The sequence below is a fragment of the Nycticebus coucang genome, chromosome 5 (assembly GCF_027406575.1).
Source record: "Nycticebus coucang isolate mNycCou1 chromosome 5, mNycCou1.pri, whole genome shotgun sequence".
NCBI lineage: Eukaryota > Metazoa > Chordata > Mammalia > Primates > Lorisidae > Nycticebus > Nycticebus coucang.
The window spans coordinates 20,550,320-20,568,322 of NC_069784.1; positions in this window are offsets into that span (position 1 = coordinate 20,550,320).

The window sequence follows — 18,003 nt, forward strand, 5'->3', positions numbered from 1 at the left end:
TCATAATTTGAAGAAATAAGTAAAGATAACAAAAATAAGTTCATCCTTTGCAACCCCATTCCCCAGGCCTCTGTCATTGACCACTTTGCTTGCTGCAGTTGGCTGAGTAATGGGCATGTCCACCTCCTAATCTCCAAAACTTTTGAATGTTTCCTTTTATGGTAAAAGAAACTGCAGGGGGCAGGAGTGGTGGCTCATGCCTGTAATCTTAGCACTCTGGAAGGTCAAGGCAGGTGGATTGCCTGAGCTCAGGAGTTTAAGACCAGCCCAACCAAGAGCATTGTGGTGGGTGGCTGTAGTCCCAGCTACTCAGGAGGCTGAGGCAAGAGGAAGGCTTGAGCCCAAGAGCTTGAAGTTGATGTGAGCTAGGATCCCCATGGCACTCTACTGGGGTGACCAAATGACACTTGACTCTGTCTCAAAAAAAAAAAAAAATGCAGGTGTGACCTAGTCAAGGATCTTGAGATGAGGACAATTTCCTGGATTATCTAGGTGGGCCTGCTGTAATCACAAGGATATCCACAAGAAGGTTGTAGGAAGAGTCAGACAGAGGAGGAGATATGATGACAGGAGTGGGAGGGGGAGTGAAGTCAGGAAGGGGCTGTGGGTGCAGGCAGCCTCGAGTAGCTGAAAAGGAAATGGACTCAGAGGACTCCAGAGTCCTCAGAAGGAAACGACACCTTGATTTGAACCTCATAGGACCCACTTTGGATTTCTGACATATCTCCTGAATGGAAAGAGATTTGTGTTGTTTTAAGCATGTGGTTGTTATAGCAGCAATTACTACCCTGTTTCCCCGAAAGGTGTGCTCCCAAAGATGCGCTAGGTCTTATTTTCAGGGGACGTCTTATCATTCCTGTAAGTAGGTCTTATTTTCGGAGGATGTCTTATTTTTGGGGAAACAGGGTATATAGCAATTGGAAACTAACATAGAAATAATTCAGATTCAAGACCTTTAACAACAACTAGTTGATACCAAACGTGGAACTAGAGCGTGGATCTCTTGACCGCCCCAGTGCTAGGCCCTTTCCACTGCATCTTGTAGTCAGCACGGGTGTCTCTGAAGTGATGGCTGCAGGGAATTTGAAATCAAGTAGAGTGTACAGATCAAAAGTGGATAATGTGTTTCCAAGAAATCCCAGGTTTGAACACCAGGCATAGAGACCAAGTCATTCCTGTGGTTCTGTTACAAAGAATAGCTTAAGACACCCAAAAACTTTTCTGTGCTTAAACTCCTACACTTGTCTATGATATAGAATAATTCAGGTTTGACTCCATTGCTAGCAATGTTATTCACACATACTAATGGGCTTTTAATAAAAAGTCACTTTATAGGGCAAGGATAGGTATACCTCGTAAATAATGCCCTCGTTGAGATTACTGTAATACTGAGGGGGAACAGTACTGGACTGAAATCAGAATTGGGTTCAGCTCCCAGCTCTGTTGCTAGCTCTGTTATCTGATGAAATCAGTTCAGCTCTCTGGGTCGGACTCCTCATCCATGGGATGACCTGCGTCGTACATGATGCCTCTCCTGTGATGGACTAAGTCAGCCAGTGCTCTCCTGAGGAGATGGTGCTGACATGGACACGGAGCTAAAACCGGGAAGAGAAGTCTGGATGTGCACCACGTGTCTCCCTGAGGCTGGCACTGTGCTCCACACTTCACTGCTGTCACATTGTTAATATTCACAGTACACAAGGTCACATTATGATATATATTTTATGATTGAAGCCACAGAACCCAGAGAGCTCAGGAGGCATACTCAAGTTCAAGTAGCACAGTCTCGTTAGAATCCTTCTTATCTAATAGTCTATTGTATATTTAAGAATAAACTTCTGGACTAGGCTCATGCCTGTAATCCTAACACTCTGGAAGGGCGAAGCATGAGGACTGCTTGAGCTCAGGAGTTTAAGAACAGCCTGAGCAGGAGCAAGATCCCATCTCTACTAAAAGTAGAAAAAGTAGCCGGGCATTATGGTGGGCACCTGGAGTCCCAGCTACTTGGGAGACTGAGGGAAGAGGATCTCTTGAGTCCAAGAGGTCGAGGTTGCTGTGAGCTATGATGACGCCAAGGCACTCTATCCAGGGTGACAAAGTGAGACTCTGTCTCAAAAAAAAAAATTCTATTTAAAAAAAAGTTAGAGAAAAAAGAAACCGTGAGACAATAAATGTTTAGGTGATACTTTACATAGCAATAGGTAAGGAATACACTGAGCTATGTGGAATTGGATGGGCATATTACATAAAAGCGTAAGTGATCAACAGACTGGGCCCCTCGTGATTTTTTAGGCGTTTAACAAAAAAGACATTACAAAAATAGACGACATGCTTTTCTACCGCTGCTGCTGGCCCTCGGAGTCCTGTGACGGCTTAGAGGAAAAAAGGCTAACTCAATTCAAAAGTTCTCTCACTTTAATTTTATTTTTTATACATATGATAAATTAAGCCTTATCAAGGACTAAGAGGACAATAAATCCTACAGAGGAACACGGAGTTCGCCTCCCTGTCCAATAGGCCAGGAAAAATTTATGATTCTAGGACATTTTGATGGCACATCTTGGGAGATGATAGTGCCATAAATGGGATATCATGGGATTAACAGCTGCTGTTTATAAATCACTTTAAGAAAGATTATGAGTCACTTTTGATAGTCTTCATCTTTATTTATTAGTATATTGATGTGCTATATTCCTAAGCCACCCAACCAGTTATCATCAATGTTCAAGCAGAAATTTGTTTCTCCTTAGTTTAATAAATATTTCTTGAGTTTTCTAATTATTCCAGCTCTGTACTTGGAGGGGCCTGCTTGGGAGACACCCCACAGCCGGTCCCTGCCAAAGCAGCTGGGAAGCTGAGGGGCCAGCAGAGGGCAGGAGAGGGGAAGGAAGTCTCACCCTTAAATGAAGAGTAAAATGGAGGCTTCTAATGTCCGGATCGAGCTGTTTTAGAACTTAAAGTAACTGTGGGACTTTCTGACAATTTCCTTGAGCCTTTGTCCAGCAAAAGAAAAATATTTGTCACTTTAATGTGGCAGGGGGAATCAAAAAATAATTTTTTTTATTCCATCCTCAAACCATGCTTATTTAATATATCAGTTATACTTACATTTGTGGAAATAGTATACAGATTAGCATATAAAAAAACAAGAATTCAAGTGAGACATTTCATTGCTATTGTGCAGAACTGTGATATGAATAACAGCCACGATGCCTTCCATTTAAAAATATTTTTTAAAAAAACTTGAAAATCATATTCTCATCGGTTTTTCATAATTTCTACAATATTTCGCAATAGTAGCAGAACACATTGATTTAGCACAACATCAAGAGACCCGGGTACACATAGATAACTAAACTCTCATAGTTTATAAATCTAATATAGACTAATAAAAGATTTATAAAAGGCCTTGGGTCCAGCTCAGCCTGGTTCCCAACCTCTATATTTTTGCCCCACTCAGGATCGCTGGCTCTAAATCCAGTTTTTAACTGGCTGGTTCATTCCATAGGTTTGGCCCAAGACTGTCCCAGCCACACATCCTACAGCCCCACATTGCTACTTTCACTCTTAATCTGACCCTGGATCTAGGACCCACTTCTGATATCTGGCATCTATCTCCGTTGGCTTCTGCCCATCCCCAAGCTTTTCATTATTTCCCCACATTCCAGTTTCTTTCCAGGACTTTTTATAGGTCATTTTGAAGGACTGGAGGCCCATCCTGAACATCAGTCTAGAAACTGACCTTCATTTTCCTTGACGAATCTTCAAGTCCTCCATGCTATATCTTTCCCAAATGCCAAAAAAACTCCCCCACTACCCCATCATCCATTCTCTTAGGAATTCTTTGTCTAGTTGAATGCGACTGTAGCCCTTGGATAGTTTCCTTACCAGCCCGCCTAAATATCCATCCCAGCACAGTTCTAGCTCCCCCTGTGGGTGAGTTTAGTACTAGGATCTAGTTTCTCCCAGAAGTCTGTTCTGATGAAGGTAGTTGACATGCTCTGCCACATCCCAATAACAATGAGTTAACATTGATGAATTCCTTATTAAGTAAGTTCCAGTAACTATATGAAGTCTTGTATTATTTTAGTTGGCTCTTACTATAATCCTAAGAGATATGTATTATTGCCTTTTGCAAATGAGAAAATTGAGGCCCGTACTGGTGATATAACTTGTGCCATGTCCATTGCTTATAACTAGTAGAGACTGATGAAGCCATGCAGAAGTTTCTAGTACAACTGCTAATTTAATGCATACACATTCATGGGGGGGGGAGCACTAAATTGGTACAAGAAATGACACTGAAAAACTTAAGCCATTCATGCATGAAGGCTAAATGTACTTTAGAGAAAGAAAAGGTAGTCAAGAATAACTTTAAATTTGTTGATACATAGGTGAAAAGAGACATGAAGAGAAAAAAAGAAAAAAACCTTAAGTTGAATCTGCTGACTTAGCAACTGGACAAAATTTGAGGAGAGGCAGTAGAGACAAAGACTGGTTTCTGAAGAAGGAACTTTCGTTGCCTTTGGTTGCTCTTTCCTGGAAAGGAAGGAGCCTGAACTCAGTCCTGGTTGGACAAAAGCTGGAACTCTTCCAAAGAGCTGCAGGAAGCTGTCCAATCTGTGTGCTCAGCACCTGAACTCGCCATCCAGGAGGATTCTCCACTATCTCATGAGATAACAGAGCACAGTATGGATGATTTTGGTGTCCAACTGAACTAGGGTCCACAGAATCCTGGTTCCACCACTTGCTTTGAGAAAATCAACTATATTTCTCTGTCTCACTTTCCTCATTATAAAATGGGAATATGAGTATCCACCATGCAAGTTTATAATGAGGATAAGAAATATAGAATTTCTGCGAATCACCACAGTGCCTAGCACAGCATGAAAGCTTGGCAAATACTTGGCAGTGGCACCGTATGACTTGTGGGGGAAGAAGGACAAAGATAATAATGATGCCAAGAAAAGGATTGTGAGCTCTCTGTAAGTCGTCTAATTTTTTTGACTGCTCTATTCCCAGCTCCTAGAAGAGTCCCCAGCACACAGCAGGCAAGCAGCAAATGTTGGTTGAATGAATGAAGGAGTAAAGTAAGGAATGAACAAATCCTAGTGACTCCAGGCCAGTAAAGAGCTGCTTGCAGAAGAGAGAGCAGCACAGATGCTGACCCAGCATGACACCCACACTGCCGGCCCTCTCTGTGTCTCGTGGGGCTGCCAGGTCCTGCAGGCTCTGAGGCAGGACCCAGGGCTGCTGCCCCACTGGGATCTTGCAAGATGCTCTAATGCTTTAGTGTACAGGATTCATTCATGGTAAGAGATGTCACACCTACGCCACTTCAGGACTGTTACGTGTCTGATGAGTGTTTTCTCCAGGCTCTATTGTTACTATGGAGGGGGTGTGGGTCAAGAAAAGGTAAGACAGTCTTTCCACAGCCTGGGTCCCCCAGTGGCCTGACTAGCTCCTTGGTCTGTATTCAAGCAGCGGTAAAAGGGTCGTGAGGGGCACTACTGAATATGGACATACGAAGTTCTGAAGTGGCATAAATGTGACACACAGTCCATGGAAAAAGAATTGAAAGTTGGAGGGAAGCAATAGATGGAGTTCCAGGAAAAAGCAACAGATTAAAGGAAAGTTGATATAAAAGGGCGCGGTGACTCACGCCTGTAATCCCAGCACTGCGGAAGGCTGAGGAGGGAGAATTGCTTGAGCTCAGGAGTTCCAGACCCGCGTGAGCGACAGTGAGACCCTGACTCATGAAAAAAATGGAAAAACCCAGCTGGGCACCGGGGCGAGCGCCTGTAATCCCAGCGGCTTCCGGAGGCTGAGGCAGGGGGTGCCCGCAGCCCGAGTCTGAGGTTGCCGTGAGCTACCACGCCCACTGCACTCTGCTCAGGGGCGTAGGGTGGGACCCTGTCTCAACAAAAAAAAAAAAGAAAAGAAAATTATATAAGAAAATTACTGAGCTCACGCAGCAAGCATATTTCACCACATTGTGAGAGATGGGCTATGCTCGTTCCACGTCGAGAATGAAATAAAATACAGCATCATAGTGAGCCAGAAATTTTGAACCTGTGGTCCTTTAATAGACAAGGAATAAAGAATGATTTATCCTGCTGGCATTTCAAGAGGATTTGGAACCAAGAAATGATGCCAATACACATTGCAATTAATAAAATACTCACAGCTGTGATATAGAAGTGGGGAAACCGGGACCCACACTGTGTGTGATGGCTGAATCCCCAGAGCAGAAATGAATGCTAAGGAAGGCAACTGATGATCTGAAAAGATGACTGGGGTCATCATCTGGTAGTTGGTTTAGATCCAAGTCAAACATCAAGCCAATCTGTGGCCTCTAAGATCTTTCTACGGGCTGGCACCATGCTAAGAATAGCCCATCTGTATTGCTGGGGATAGCACCAATGAGAGCGAACCTCTATTTACAGTTAGCCCCTTCAGTGGCTAAAATGGCCTATATTTGGCATGGTTTACACATAAAAATTGAGCATTTAATATGCCAGTAGGCTGTAAGTGGTACAATAAGTTATTTTCTTCAAGCATTTTTAGTGGTAAGTCACTAATGCCATAATTGGGAAGGGCCTAAATTCGTTTAACTTAAAGCTGCCTACTAGAAAAGAAAAACTATTTTACATGTAGCTAGAGTGTAACAATCTGACCATTTGTACTAAAAATAATAATAAATTCTTATTTTCTTCCAAAGCAAGAGTTTTTCAGTTATAATTTTTATGGTTGACAAAATTATTCTTTTAAAGCATGAACCTTTACAGCCACTAGCTGTATAGCCATGGTTACTTGTGAGCTTCTATTTCTCCCATCTTGAAAATTGTTCTGAGGCTAAATGGGATGTTGAGAGAGAGCACTTAGCCAGGAGTCTGAAAAAATTGAATATTAAGTAAAAGGTAGCTACCTGTGCTTCTTCTTTCTATACTCTCAATGTTCCCAGAGAATAAAATACAATGTTTTTAAAATGTAAAAAGTAATTCGATGGGAGGCTGAGGTAGGAGGACTATTTGAACCCAGCAGTCTGAGGCTACAGAATAGCCTATGAATAGCCACTGCCTTCAGTCTGGACAGCATAGTGAGACCCCATCTCTTAAAAACAAAACAAAAAAAAGAGAAAATAGTAATTTGACCTAAATTTAGCACTTTAACCAAATGGATATTTTTCAGGAAGTAGCTCCGATACATAAATGGTAACAGGTATACCCCTAAAGCTAGTACACAAATCAAATGATAATGTTTATTTATTTATTTATTTTTGAAACATTCTGTCACCCAGGTTAGACTGCCAAGGCATCAGCGTAGCTCACAGCAATCTCAAACTCCTGGGGTCAAGTGATCACCCTCTTTCAGCCTCTCGGGTAGCTGGAACTACAGGTATCCTCTCCAACACCCAGATAATTTTTTTTAAAACAGTTTATTAATCTCTGAATTTCATTGTAAAACCTGTGAACTTATCTTTTTTTTTTTTTTTTTTTTTTTTGCAGTTTTTGGCCAGGGTTGGATTTGAACCTGCCACCTCTGGCATATGGGGCTGGTGCCCTACTCCTTTGAGCCACAGGCACCACCCCAGATAATTTTTTTACCTTTAGTAGAGACGATGTCTTGCTCTTGCTCAGGCTGGTCTCAGACTCCTGAGCTCAAGCAATCCTCTAGCTTTGGCCTCCCAAAGTGCTAGGATTATAGACATGAGTTGCCATGCCCAACCTTAATGATAACATTTAAATCACAGTTCACAATTTAAAAGAATCCTGTTTGTTATCCTTACATAGAATAACCACTCCTAATTAGTCTATTTATGAATTTTTGAGTACTATATGAATAGGTTGCCTGGAATAAGATATATCTCCACTTAATCTTTGTAAACCAATATTTATTTATCAATCCGTCAATGCCAGTAGACTTTGAAAGAGTATTGTATGCATGTACACAAACTATTATCAAGAAGATAAATATTTGTTTCATTCAGGATTATGAAGCCATTGTTATATTTCAGTCTCCCATGGACAGGCCTGCCTGGCGGGAAGGGATGTTATAATGTGGGATATAAGCACAACTTCATCTAGTATATAACACATGCTTAATAACTTTTTATGGTTGTTTGTTGGCTGTTTTATGGCTTTAGCAAATAGTAAGGTCTTGTCAGCTACGGATAGTTTTAAAATTCATTTTACTGGGACAGACCCCCAAGAATTAATAGGAGGAGAACTAAGATTGAAAACCTCAAGAGGGCCTGATCACCTCCATTGAGAGTTGACTTTGTCAGGAGTTGTGGGAACATGAAAGGGGAAGACAGGCTCATTAAAGACAAAATTCACTGCAAGTGAATTACGTCTGAGAGAAAACATACAGAAACATTAAAAATTGGTATATGCAAAATATAGGTTACATTGCCCTCACTGCAACATAAAATCAAACTAATAATAAAGATAACAGTAAACTACAGACTAAACTGATTTTGTAAGAAATTAAGCATCATAAGTGGTCATTTAGCATCAGATAGCAATCATTAGTACCACAGCGTCATACATCCTGCTTAAGCCAGCTGTTATCTGAATCTATTTCTGCTGGTACAAATAAAGAATCATTTCCTAAGTAGCATTTAGTTTTCAGATCTCCTAGAAGCTGCTCTAAGAAATCTTAAATGAAGGTTGAAATGCTATCTGCTAAAAGATATTCTGGCCTGATAAATTTAAACAATGTAAAACCCAAGAGATTAGAACTACGGTTCAATCATGTTATCATTCTTTGGTTGGCAGTGAAAAAAGCAGATGTTCGAAGAAACTTTAGAAAGTCTTCCCTTTGAATATAATAGATATAAAATTTCTCCAAATGTCTTTGTTGTTACTCTCACAACATTCATATGCCAATGAGATCTTTGGATTTGGTTGTTGGAATTATTACCTTTTCAGATGCTCTGGCTTTTCTGGGTCTGAAATCATAATTTCTGTTCTAGGAGAATCAGAGAGACACTGTGATTAAAATCACCACTTTAAATATTTCTGTTGTATTCAAATGGTACACCATTTGGCATCGTGGGTGCTGTTTCTCGAAGAATGCTTTAGGAGAGTTAGTTATCCAATAATGTACTTTCAATGAGCAAGACAAGGTGAGAAAGAGATTTTTCACTCAAACTATGTTCACTGACCTATATCAATTTAAGTAGCCATACAACTTCTCATTTCACTAGAGTCTTGTTCTTAGTGAATGGCAGTTTCTCTATAGATTAATCCAAACAAGCAAAGGTTCTGAAATGGTCTCTAGGATCTACTCCACCAAACTGCTTCGATGAAAGAAGAAAACAGGTGCTCACACCCAACAACCAATGTGGTTCAGTCTGAAGTCCTCTTTCACTTTCTTCTTAAGTATGTCACATTGTCACTTATTAAAGAGAGACCAGGTGCGTACTCGCAAAACATAGCTCCTCCTGAAGAAATCCCTGCAGGGAGCTGCTGAAATTGATGTTCATGTAGCACCTCAATATTAAGCACTTGAACCACAATTGGGATTAAGGGTTTGTAGCACCACTTGAAGTCTCTCCACTTCCACTTAGCTTGAAAGAAAATATTCAGCAGACAGAGCTCTTGATGTGAGGACACAGCCCCTACCCCTTTCTAAATCAAATAATGTAACCATACTGAGTGGGAAACAGACCCATCTGCAATTCTCTCCCAAATTTTTACTCTGTGGGTGATATTGATGAAGAGATCTCAGGATTGTTGAGCTGTGACAAGGCTGGACTTGGGCATTTGCGCTGTCAAGGGCCACTGGGAAAACTCTCATGCATGCCCTGGCTTTTTGCTCACTATTTTATCCTCATCTTCCTTTCCCTTCCTTTATTCTACTTTTGTTTTTCTCTCTTTCACCTCTTCCTGGAAGACCTTGTATAGAAAATGGACAGAAGAAGGCCTTGGAGTCAGACGAGGCTGTGTCTGAGACTGAGTTCAGCACCAAGCTCAGTGACCTAAACTACGTGAGTTAAAGTCTTATCACTTCATCTAAATGAGGGGTGACATCTAGCTTATGGTTTTTCTAGGAGAATTAGAGATAATAAATATAAAGTGAGACAATGTCTCACTCTTACTCAGGCTGATCTTGAACTCTTGAGTTCAAGCAATCCACCCACTTCAGCCTCCCAAAGTACTAGGGTTACAGGGGTGAGCCACCATAACCAGCCATAATAATTAATATTTTATCCATAGATTTGGAATATGTTTCCATTTATTTGCGTCTTATTTAAATTTTAATTTCTTTTAGCAATATTTGGAAATTTTCATTATGCAAGTCTTTCACCTCCTTGGCTACATCAATTCCTAGTTATTTTATTCTTTGTGATGCTATTTTAAATAAAATTGTTTTTGTCATTTTCTTTTCAGGTTGTTCATTAGTAGGGTGTAGAAATGCAACTCATTTTTGTGTGTTGATTTCGTATTCTGCTGCTTAGCTAATAATAATTTTATCTATTTTAAATCACTTATTAGCTATAAGAGTTATGTGTATGTGTGTATGTGTGGAATCTTTAGAGTTTTCCATAAATAAGATCATATCATCTGAGAACAGAGGAGGTTTACTTTTTCATTTTCAAATTTGGACTTTTAAATTTCATTTTCTTGCCTGACTGCTCCAGCTAGAACTTTCAGCGCTATGTAGAATACGAGCGATAATGGAGGGCAGCGCCTGTGGCTCAGTGGGTAGAGCACAGGCCCCATATAATGAGGGTGACAGGTTCAAACCCAGCCCCTACCGAACTGCAACAAAAAAATAGCCAGGCATTGTGGTGGGTGCCAGCTACTTGGGAGACTGAGGCAAGAGAATCGCCTAAGCCCAGAAGTTGGAGGTTGCTGTGAGCAGTGTGACGCCACGGCACTCTACCGAGGGTGATAAAGTAAGACTCTGTCTCTACAAAAAAAAAATAAAATAAAAAACAACAACAAAAAAAAACAAGTGATAATGGGTATGTTTGTTTGGGTCCCAACCTTCAGGGGACAACTTTTAGTCCTTCACTATTGAACATGATGCTTGCTGTGGGTTTTCATTTATGTCTTTTACAATAAGGGAATTTCCTTCTATTCCAAGTTTGTCATAAAAACTATGTTAAATTTTATCAGATGTTTTTTATGCAACAATTGAGATGACCATGTGGGAGGTTTTTCTTTATTTCACTGATATTGTGTATTACACTGATCAATTTTCTTCTGTTGAACCAACCTTGCAATCCAGGAATAACTTCTACTTGGTCCTGATACATAATCCTTTTAATATGCTGCTGAATTGTGTTTGCTATTCTTTTGTTGAAGATATTTGCATCAGTGTTAATAAAAGGTATTAGTCGTTAGTTTTCTTGTGTTGTTTTTGGCTTTGGTATTAGGTAATTTTGTTCTCATTGAATGAGTTTTAAAGTGTTCCTTCCTGTTCAGTTTTTTGGAAAGGTTCAGAAAGATTGATTTATAGTGTTGTTCAAGTCCTTTATTTCCTCATTCACCTTCTGTCTTGGTGTCATATTGATTACTGAGAGTGAGGCATTGAAATTGTAGAGTTATCTGTTTTTTCCTTCAGTTCTGTCAGTTGTCTCTTATTATTATTTTCTTTTACTTAACGCTTATTTGTCTCATATTATAATAGGCACCCTGATATGTTTTTGTTACAGTTTGCATGGGTTATTTTTTTGCACCTATCACTTTCAATCTACTTCTGTCTTTATGTCTAAAGTGAATCTCTTGGGTGGCGCCTGTGGCTCAAGGAATAGGGCGCCGGTCCCATATGCCGGAGGTGGTGGGTTCAAACCCAGCCCTGGACCAAAAAAAAAAAATTAAAAATAAAGTGAATCTCTTATAGACAGAATATATTTGGATACTATTTTTTAGTCCATTCTATCTTAGTGTTTTGACTAAAGAGTATATTTCATTCACATCTAAAGTAATTGCTACTTATAAAAGACTTATTTCTGTCATTTTGCTGGTTTTTTTCTATATGCCTGATAGTTGTTTTTTTTTTTGTCCTTCATTTTCTGCATTACTGTCTTCTTGTATATTTCGCTGATTTTTTTGGTAGTAATACATTTAAATTCTTTTGTAGTTTCCTTTTATATGTACACTGCAGCTATTTTCTTTATAAAAACCATGGGAATTACATTTAACTTCCTAAGGTTAAAACATTGTAATTTAAATTTAAAGTGGCATAATTTCAATCAAATACAAAATTCTGCACCTGTAACAGCTCCGTCCAATAATGCCACAGAATTACCTCTTTTTACACTGTATACCCCAAAACATAAACTAATAACTAAAAAATATATGTTAGTCTCTTAACTCCTGTAGACAACAAAATGTGAAGTTACAAACCAAAATTTCACAATTATACTAGTTTTTAGACTAATTCTTTTAATAATACAGGATCTTGCCACGTTGCCCAGGTTGGAATCACACTTTTGTGCTCAAGCATTTCTCCTGTTTTAGCATCCTAAGTAGTTGGGACTCTAAGCACATGCCACCATGCTTGGCTTTAGAACAATAATTTTTAAAATTTATTAATGGGAGCTGGGCACCTATAGCACAGCAGTTATAATGCCGGCTACATGTACTGAGGCTGGCGGGTTCGAGCCCAGCCTGGCCCTGCCAAACAATGAGAACTACAACCAAAAAATAGCCGGGTGTTGTGGCAGACACCTGTAGTCCCAACTACTTGGGAGACTGAGGCAAGAGACTCACTTGAGCCCAAGAGTTTGAGGTTGTTGTGAGCTGTTATGCTACGGCACTCTACCCAGGGTGACATATGAGACTTTGTCTAAAAAAAAAAATTTACTGACATCATAAATCATTTAAGCCAAAAAGTTCAGTTACAAAACATAGTTACAATTATACTTGCTTTTATAAATGAGTATGCATTTACCTTTATTGAGGTCTTTATTTTTTTGTGCATGTTCCAATTACTGTTTGATGAACTTTCATTTTACTCTCAGGCTCCCTTGAACATTTCTTGCAGGGCAGGTCTAGAAGTAACTACTTTAGCTGTTGTTTATCTCGAAGTGTTTTAATTTCTCCCTTACTTTTTGAAGAACAGTTTTACCAAATAGAGGATTCTTTTTTTTTTTTTTTTTTTTTTTTTTTGAGACAGAGCTCACTTTGTCGCCCCCTAGTAGAGTGCTGTGGCGTCACAGTTCACAACAACCTCAAACTCTCGGGCTCAAGAGATACTCTTACCTCAGCCTCCCGAGTAGCTGGGACTACAGGCGCACACCACAACGCCCAGCTATTTTTAGAGATAGGGTCTCGCTCTGGCTCAGGCTGATCTCAAACTCCTGAGCTCAGGCAATCCCCGCGCTGTGGCCTGGGATTACCAGTGTGGGCCAGCACGCCAGTCCCAAGTGTAGGCTTCTTTATGCCAAGGATCAGACTGAGGTGTGGACTTAAGGTCTTTTCAGGTCTTTTCTGATCATGTCCTTTTCCCCTGGGCATGATTGGTCACTTTTTAATTTCTAATTTTCCCTATATATGCAGTTGTTTTTGAATGTTCTTGCCTCTAATGCCTGGCTCCCAAAAGGGGAGAAATGAAAAAAGGAAGAGAGAAAAGGGCACTGGCCCTTTAAAGTCCCTACAATTCACTTCAGCTAGAGAGAGAGGCTAGAAACAGTGGGGGAGATGTTAACACTCATGGAAACCCAACTCTCTTTGTACACTTCTGTCATCAAAAGTACCAGTCAGCGATCAGACCACAGATCTTCAACGTGTGGAAGGCAGGGTGATTTTTTCCCACTTTGACTCCCACAGCTGTGTGTAAGCTGCTCTCAGAAGAAATGCACAACCAACTGGCAGGGAGTGGGGAGGGTGGGGAGGGTGTAGCTGTTATTGTGCTAAGAGTTGACATGATGGACATCAACGGCAATTTATTGTGCAAGCCTGCCCCTGGAAGCCGCAAGCCTTCAATACACTTCAGAGTTCCAGTGTACTTACATCAGACAGATTCTGCAGTCTATGTAGGAGACAGATTCCTGATGCTTCCTACTCTGCATCCTCTCCAAATCCTCTTCCTCTGGCTGTTCCTAAATTGGTTATTTGTCTTTTTATTATTGAGTTGTGTTATTTATATATTCTGGATACAACTCGCTTATCAAATATATGATTTGCAAATATTTTCTACCATTATGTACTTATCGTTTCACTTAAGTAGCTTTGACATTTTAATTAATGATGTCCCTCTTTCTATTTACAAAGAACATGAAAAACATCACATTTGTACCAATGTAGAGATGCAAGGGCTCCAAAGGAAAGGCAGAAATATGAGGCAAACAAATTAGAATTAGCACGAGTGCAAATTATGTCATTTTCAATACACAAAATCTGCAGTGCAACACAGCAAAATGTCAACCTCCCATATCCTATTTCTAAAATCAGAAATTCTAAACACAAATCAGAATCTACCTTCAAAAACCAATCAATTTGAATCTTCAGTTCATGGTCTCAAAACCAAATTTTTAAAACTATCAACTAAGAATTCTTGCACTATGAACATCTCCAGTAGAGAGCACTAATGGTTTTTAAATATTTTGTGTTTAGGAGCTTTAAACCTAGAAAAAGCTTAAAAGGCAGTTACAAAAAATTCCCTTCCCCACACACCTGGGACACAAAAGCATTTATCTTACAATAATTAACCCTTTATTCTCCACCCACTACCTTTAGTTAACATGTTAGACTTTTGAGAAGTACTCAAGGAATTTAGAATCTAATAAAGAAATTTGCTTCAGCCTCTCAATATTCTGCTTTATTCCATCAGTCAAGGAAAGCATTTAATAGTTAATCAACCTGGCGCCAGTCCCATGTGCCGGAGGTGGCGGGTTCAAACCCAGCCCCGGCCAAAAACCAAGAAAAAAAAAAATAGTTAATCAACCACTTCCCTAGCTCTAAACATACATACATATGTGCAAAAATGTATGGATTGACTATCCGGGTTTGGAAACAGTAGGTTCAGGACGGCTGCTATGGTTTGTATATTTGTCCCTGCAAACCTCATGTTGAAATTTGACAGCCAGTGTTGGAGGTGGTACCTAATGGGAATGCACAGCCAACTGGCAGTGAGTGGGGAGGGGAGAGTGTAGCTGTTATTGTGCTAAGAGTTGATATGACTGACACCAATAGCAATTTATTGTCCAAGCCTTCCCCTGGAAGCGGCAAGCCTTCATTACACTTCAGAATTCATAAATAGATTGATGCCCTCCTGGGAGGGTAAGGAAATGAATGAGTTCCTGTGACATCTGGTCATTAAAAAATAGCCTGGCAACTCTCTTCCCTCGTTCTTGCTTCCTCTCTTGTCATGTGATCTCTGCACATCCCAGCTCTCCTTTACCTTCTGCCATGAGTAGAAGTATCCTGAGGCTCTCAGCAGAGGTGAAGCTGATTTCTGTACCATGCTTCTTGTACAGTATGTGGGACTGTGAGCTAAATCAACTTACTTATAAATTACCTAACCTCAGATATTCCTTTGCAGCAACACATATGGACCTAGAGAAGGGCCTTAGAGATAATCTATCCAAATCCTCTCGTTTTATGGGTGGAAATTTGAAACATAGGGCAGGTAATTGATGTTATGACTTATGACTTTATTGATCATTATGAGACTTACTATATGTCTGATATTGTCCTAACCACATTATTTGTTCAATCCACACCACAACCCATTCCTCAAGTAGATAAGTAAGGCACAGAGAAATGAATTCTACAAAGGTCAAACAGCTCCTAATGGTAATGCCAAGATTTGAACCCAGGTAGCCTCACTCCACAATCTGTGCTCTGCTTCGGTAGCTATTTCTAAAGGTAGTCATGATTTTCTGATGCATGTCTTTATATTGGTCTGCTATTTGATGTTAATCACCCTGTTTAAATCCAGAATTTTCAAATACAATTCTATGGTCAAGAAATATCAAGGAAATCTCAAAATAATATGACACTTCAAAGTCACAAAACACCCAAGTTGGAAGGCATGATCCAATGTCAATGTGGATGTGGATTGTATCAGATGGAGGAACTAAAGATATCCAGAGCCATGACAAATGTAAGTAATTTTATAATGAATAATTTTTATAGCTAACTTTGGCAAATGTTGCTACTTATATATCATTCCCTTTTCATCCCTAATTGCCCCTTAGACTCTTTCCCATCTCCAAACTCCAGTCTTCTTTATATGCTGATTCTTCAAGCAAGTAAAAATAGGTTAAACTATGAGACCTAACGTGGATGGATATGGGAGTTAAAGCCTGAAATGACTCTGGAATATCTAAAATAAGATGCATATTGCAGAGTCTCAGACCTCATTTCATTTCATTCATTCCTTCATCATTCACAAAACATTTATTCCTAGTTACAAAACACTGAACTGGTTGTTGGATACACACTAATTCATGTGATGAATGCAGCCTCTGCCCTCCTGACACACACAGTCCCACAGCTTTCCTCTAGAGGATGAGAGGGCTCTGCAGTTAAGCAGTCATCATCTGTCCACCTGCTGGGCCCCTGAGTGATGCCTGAGCTAGATGAGGTTTTAGCTAGATGAGCTAGCTAGGTGACTTAGCAGGCCTGGAGACTGCTAATAGATTGCACTACTTCTTGGTGTCTTGAATTAGGTCAAAAAGCAGCACTGAGATGGATGTCAGTTGTTTAAGTTGCATCTCTCTCCCTAACAAATATATCCTGAGAAACTTTCCATGTAAGTTCATATAGATAATCCTTGTTCTTTTTCTTATACCTGTATAGTACTGTACTGAGCGTATGTATCATAGATTATTCAACCATTCTCCTACATTTGGGTATTTAGTACTTTTCCAATATTTTGTGATTATAAATCATGTTGCAATAAATAATTTATGCATATGTTAAGAAATGATATAAAGAGTATATCACTTCTTAGGTATATAAAAAATTCGGGTAAGAGCATATTGTTTAGAAATGACTATAATACATTATTTGAGTGATTTCTGTGAACTATAAAGGAGTTTGTAAATACAAATTATTTGCTTTGTGGTTGTATTTTGTCATAATGCATACAACCCTTTTGTCCTTGGGGATCCTAAATAGCAAAATATTGTATCTGCTTATTGAACTGATAAAGTAAATCCAAAAATTCTGATAATGGAGTTCACTCAAAGATGAAAATGAAATAATAGTAAAATTTCCATCACCTACACATCTGTTTTCATCCTTCTGTATAATTCCTCCTTGTCTTTTCTTGTTAGCAAGCTATCTGTAATTTCCCCACCTACACTGAGGTCTTTGTCAGCCACTGAAATCTGTTCTACTCACTAAAACAACATACTTCCTGTGAAGCCGTAAGTTCCTTAATTTACCCATTAGGTGGTAATTTTCTAAAATATTTCCCTACTTTAACCAACTTTATCCCTCATCAATGTAAGACCCAATTATCTTTTCCCCTCAATCTTGAAACAAGGTAAGGAACATTTTATTATTTTACTACCCTTTCTCATAAGGTAACCAGGTTACATTCAGCTGTTAGAAAGCACATTGGAGTTGAAAGATTCAAGCCATGTAAATATATGCTCACGTATCTGGCTACATATTCGTCTCTTTTTAAGTTAAAAAATTTACATTTCTTGAGAGCAAGTGTCCTACTGCCCTTATGTACTCTAAAAACAAAAATTTGGGGTGGCACCTGTGGCTCAGGGAGTAGGGTGCTGGCCCCATATACCAGAGGTGGCGGGTTCAAACCTGGCCCCAGCCAAAAACTGCAAAAAAAAAAAAATTTGTTTTTTTGATGAAGAAAATGAACTGGATGTAAAGAACATAGACATGTTAGTAGATGAATAAACAGATAATTGGAAGGATTCAGGGACAAGGCCAAAGAGGGTGGTGTTGAGAAACAGATTTGAAGTTTTGTTTGTTATATTCCTTATTGATTTGTTCTGCCCAACCCTCACACATTCTGGAGGGATCTGAGAGACTGTGGGCTGCCTGAGGCCACATCCATCACATGGACTCA